Here is a 5,674-nt window from a genome sequence, read left to right as displayed (position 1 = left end):
GTGTTGGGGTCGTTTTGTGTGTATGTTGGGGAGACCGTTAGGCTCTAGGGCGGGGGAGCGGTTCTGCCCCCCACTCTGATTGGCTGGGGTGTGTCTTGTCCCCCTTCTCTGATTGGGGAAAGGAGTGGGGGAGACCGTTGGGCTGCTAGAGCCCGATTCTATTGGTGGGGCGGGTTTTCTGCCCAGTGCGCGCCCCCCCCCCCGTGATTGGTTGTCAGGGGCTGGCTTGGCTGGTGCCTTGTCCTGGTGTGGTGGGGACTCAGGCCCACTGGGTTCCTCCCCACCCCCAGCAGGAGGCTGGGGGGTTGCCCAGGGTGCAGACTGAGGGAAGAAGCCGGGGAGTGGATGTTTCAGAGGTGCAATGGCCGGCGCCTCCCCATGTCAAAATGAGAATGAGTTGTAATGCACCAACCTTTGCAGGACCCACATTTGACTTTGGGGTACAGGAAAGTTTCAGTATTTCTCCATTTAAGCAATAGCCATCCTAGAAATACTGTGGCAGGGACTACCTTACAGTGACTACCTATCCCAGCATTTTTGGGACTGTGCTGTTTTTTGTTGGGTGTGATCCTTCCTCCCTAGCTCATGGGACACTATGTGGCCTTAAATCACAGGCGGGGGGGGCGGCTGTTGAAATGTGCGTATATTGAGATGGTGACAATTTGGGATCTCAGTCACAGAGACAGCTTTTGTCTTCCAAATCTTATGAGGGTTTAAAATGGCATGACATTTTAATCTAGAGATTTAGCAAAAAGAGAGAAACACTACTAGAGGAAAGGAGAAAGCAATACGGAATTGGAGCAATTAGGAGAGAAAACTTTGGGATGAGTGTGGTGAGCAAGAGGAGGAATACAACCAAATGACAAATGTAGGCTGGGGTAAACCCGAACAGTATTGTAGTGTTGATATGTTTTTGTCACCTCCCTTTATGGAGATCTAAAAATGCTCTGTACCTGGATGTTCTGGACATGTCAGTTTGTGGCACATGTACTTTGACAAAGGCCCTTATTTTGCTTTTATCTTTTTCAGTTTCTGAGGCCTCTGCATTTTTTTCCCATTACTTAGCTTTATTTTACTACTAAACATATTGCTTATATAACACTGTATGGATATGTTGCTGCTTTCCGAACAATTTAATAGCCAAGGACCCTGACTCAAATTGCTTAGAATGTAAGGCTATGTCTACACTACAGCTTATGTCGGCAGAACTTAAATCACTGAGGGGTGTGAACCTCCTGAGCCACGTAAGTTATGTCACTGAGGGGTGTGAACCCCCTGAGTGATGTAAATTACACCTACTTAAGAGCCAGTGTGGATAGTGCTATGTCATCAGGAGAGCTCCTGCCAACATAGTTTCTGCTGCTTGCTGAGGTGATTTAATTATGCCACCAGGAAAGCTCTTTTCTGTCAGCATAGTGTGTCTTCACCAGACGCATTGTTGCAGCACTGTACAGGTAGACATGCCCTAAGTCTGAGCAGTTTGATGTGCGGGAGATCAGTCTTAGTACCAGAAGGCAAAGCAGTGTCTTAGTGAGATGAGAGCAAGAAATCGTTGTGAAACAAGGAAGTTTGAAGGAGACTGCACCATATTTAGTGGGCAGCATAAAGACTAGAAGGTCAAGAATGGGAGAAAGACAAAGGGAGTAGTTAGAGAAGTTGATGTGTAGCAGCTTAGCCGACAAGAGGAGGTGGAGGATGAAATGAGGACACAGATTTAGGTAGGAGTTTGATAAAGTTGTTGTAGTCCCATCAAAAAGACTAGGACTGTTTCTTTGAGAGACAGATCTGGGTACAAGTTACAGTCAGGAGTTTGTAAAAGGAATCACGTTTATCTGAGTAGAAGATTGCTGTTATAATTTGCAACCCATGTCAGTTGGTATGATTGCTTTTTGAAAAAAATCCAGCATCAGGATGTTACACTGTCCTGGGATTCATTCAAAACGCTTGATTCCCTGTTATAAATAGATTTTTAGCAGCTAAATCTAATAAACTGTGGGAAACAATTTAGGAACATAATAATGAGATTTTAGTTGATCAGATAATATGATGATGGATGTGATATAAGAACCTAGATAGATCCATTCCACACAATTTGAGTAAAGATTTGTTTGTGTTTGGCCAAATTATTCTCTCTATTATATGGTTAAATAAATTGCAACCATTACTCCTATCCTGGAAATAAACAGACTTTTGTGTCCTAGCTGTAAGTGTGATTTTCATCTCTAGTCCACCAGTGAAATATAAATCTTGTAGTCATACATTACCTGATTACAAACATCCAACCAGAGTGCCCTAGAGCCGGAGTTCATTGAAATAAATATGTTTTTGATGAATGAAAATTCAGAAAAAAGACAGCAGTCATCACTCAGTAGTCAGTGAGGTTAAACATATTGCACTTTCCAGACCTCTTGCTGCCATGAGAGCAAATTATTCCAAAGGCTCTCAGAAAATGTACTGACCTCCCATGTGTGCTGGGATAATTAAGTTAAGTGTAGGATACAGCTTGTTGCAGACACGTGTTGCTACTTTTGAGCATAATAAACCATTTTGATATTAAAAGCTGGATGACAATTCACAGCATAATTCAGCATAAAACAGGGCTTTGGAGCTGTGCTCCGGCTCTGCTTCAGCTCCAGGCGAAAACCTGCAGCTCCACTGCTCCAGAGCTGCTCCATACACCGCTCCAAAGCCCTGGTATAAAACCCACCTTGCATGATGATCTTGCTGTCCTTGTATCTGATTAGTGGTGAAAGAGAGTATTCAATGCTCAGCACCAATAGCATTCAGCTAATAGCCATTGCTGTTTTTCCTGCAAACCTCTTCTGTAGCCTTGAGTAAATCAAAGCAACCCTTTTATGCACCAGTGTTGTAAAGGGATTCTCACTGAGATATTGCCATGGCTTTATGACTCTCTGAGCTGAGAGGTGGACCATTACACTTGCATAGCTCCAGTTTTCTCCCATCTTTATCCTATCAGAGCAGGGGCAAAAAAGAATTTTTGGAAACCCCTTGATGTTGGTTTCTCTGTGGGATCTCCTTAGCTGGCCTCAGCGGGGGCACCGCTTTAGCTCCAAGGGTCCTCTTGCAGGATCTGTCATCTCCATTTGTCAGAGTCTTCTGCATATTCTCACTGTTGAGGAAAGGTGCCCTTTCCCCAACCGCAGGAATATAAAAGGGCAACACCCTTGAAATTCAGATACTCTTAAGTGTGTGTGTGTCTACTTCAGGAACCCCCATATCAAAAATCCCCATGGAAGAAGAACCAAACTATATTGAGCCCAGCTAATCCCAGGAGAAAAATGCTACCTCCAGCCACGGTTTCCAGCTAAGCAACTCTGATCTGAGACTGCCTACACTACAGTTTATGTTGGTATAACTCAGGGGTCGGCAACCTTTCAGACGCAGTGTGCCGAGTCTTCATTTATTCACTCTCATTTAAGGTTTTGTGTGCCAGTAATACATTTTAACTTTTTTAGAAGGTCTCTTTCTATAAGTCTATAATATATAATTAAACTATTGTTGTATGTAAAGTAAATAAGGTTTCTAAAATGTTTAAGAAGCTTCTTTTAAAAATTAAATTAAAATGCAGAGCCCCCTGGACTGGTGGCCAGGACCCGGGCAGTGTGAGTGCCACTGAAAATCAGCTCGCGTGCCGCCTTCGGCACACGTGCCATAGGTTGCCTACCCCTGGTATAACTTGTGTCGCTCAGGGGGGTAAATAAATCACCCTCCAACCACCATAAGTTACACCAACATAAGTGCTTCTGTGGACAACGCTGTCGGTGGGAGAGCTTCTCCCACTGACATAGATTCTGTCACTCGCCGGGGCTGGAGTCATTAAGTCAACAGGAGAGCTTAGAGTTGCTACGTTAGAGAGCTTACAGGGGTGCAGCTGCACCACTCTAAATTTTCTAGTGTAGCCATGCCCTGAGTCTCCTCATAAGGAGATGAAAGAAATCACTCTCCTTCTTTGCTTCCCTGAAAAAAAGGTGGAGAAAGAATTGCTGTGGTGGCCAAAAGATACTGGTATGGTGGAAGCTGTTAATGGATGCCATCAAGCAGGTCTTCGATCTATAGAGTAGGGGTTCTCAACCTTTTTCTTGCTGAGGGCCCTCTCAATATGGTATAAAAATGCTAGGGCATGGCAGAGGGTGGGGGGAGGGGGGACCCTTGGGCATAAGCACAGTTTTACTTCGGGGGGCCGGGGCAAGGGCTGGTGGGGTTCGAGCCAACTCCACAAAGCAAGGTCCAGGGAGAGAGCGCCACATCCATTCCCTGACTCACTTCTGAGGCCACCCAGCCTGTCTGGGCTGTAGGGGGACACAACCAAAAATATAACTCCAAGGGGGGGGCTCAGTTCAAAAAGTTTTAAAACTGCTCAGGGTGCAGGGAGAGGGTAGCTAGGGGCTGTGTACGGACAGGGGGGTAGCTCAGGGTGGAGGGAGGAGGGTACCTAGGGGCTGTGTGCAGGCAGGGTGTAGCTCAGGGTGCAGGGGAGGGGGTAGCTAGAGGCTGTGTGCAGACGGGGTAGCTTGGTGCAGGGAAGAGGATAGCTAGGGGCTGTGTGCAGGCAGGGGGTAGCTCGGGGGCAGCTAGGGCTTGTGTACGGGCTGTGGGGGGCTCCCAGTGCAGCTCCCAGCTTCAGCCATCCACTGCTCCTGGCTTGGGGGTGGGGGGGTGCTGCTGGCTTCAGCCCCGCGCCGCTCCCAACTGATGGGGGGAGAGGCCACTGGCTTCAGCCCCACGCCGCTCCCAGCTGGGGCGGGGGGGCCGCCAGCTTCAGCGCTGGGGCTCAGGGGAACTAGGTTTCAGCAACGGGGCTCCACAGCCCCCATGAAAGGGGTCGTGGTCTCCTGATTGAGAACCACTGCTATAGACAATCACAGACCTGGTTAAAGTCATGGGTGTGCTAAACACCCTTCTTTCTGGCTGGCTGGAAGGAGCAATTAAATGTTTGTTTATGAAGTGAGATAACTGAAAACTATAGAAGCTTCTGGCCAAGGCAGTAGACTGCATCACAAGGCTTGAGATAAAACTAATCCTGGGAGAGTAAGAGGGTTTCCCTGGGACTGTTTGTAACTGCAGGGGCTAGAAGATTGTTTTGACAGGCTCTGTGTAAGAGGCAGAAAGCCAGCAGACAACCAGAGAAGCAGTCATGAGCGTGACCCCGAAAAGGATCAGAGAGTCAGCTCTTTGGGCATAGAACTGACTGGAGGAGCAGACTTGGAAATAGTGACCAAGGAAACTGCCTGCTGTTTTTTGTTTCTACTGTATTCAGGGATGGAAGACTTTGTGTATATTCTTTGTAAATAAATAGGATTGAACCAAAGAATGTACCTGAGTGCACAGATAGTGTTGCCTGTTTGGTCTGAATGGTTAGCCAATACTGGCATTGTTTCTCTCCCTAATGGAAACAATGCCGGTATTGGCTAACCATTCAGACCAAACAGGCAACACTATCTGTGCCCAAAAAAATGGGAAGTGAATGTCCCGTGCTCAAACACCATAGCAATTTTTGTAGTGTAAGAACCTAAATAGAAGAGAAAAGAAATGGAATCATATGACAGGAGGAAAGCTCTTTGGAGAGCCTCTCAAGAAAGCAGTTATATAGACAGTGGACAAGGAGAAGATGTCTTTTCCCTCCAAGCAGATGGAAATATATACATAATTTCTT

General features: G+C 46.5%; 1 protein-coding gene across 9 annotated transcripts in view; it reads left to right on the top strand.

The window, feature by feature from the left end:
* Nucleotides 1–5,674, top strand: part of PRDM10 (PR/SET domain 10) — a 72,925-nt gene that overhangs the window by 1,149 nt on the left and 66,102 nt on the right. The gene's annotated exons all lie outside the window — the stretch shown is intronic.

The sequence above is a fragment of the Mauremys reevesii genome, linkage group 12 (genome assembly GCF_016161935.1).
Source record: "Mauremys reevesii isolate NIE-2019 linkage group 12, ASM1616193v1, whole genome shotgun sequence".
NCBI lineage: Eukaryota > Metazoa > Chordata > Testudines > Geoemydidae > Mauremys > Mauremys reevesii.
Note: the sequence above shows the minus strand (reverse complement) of the source record. Positions and strands in the feature narration are given on the sequence as shown.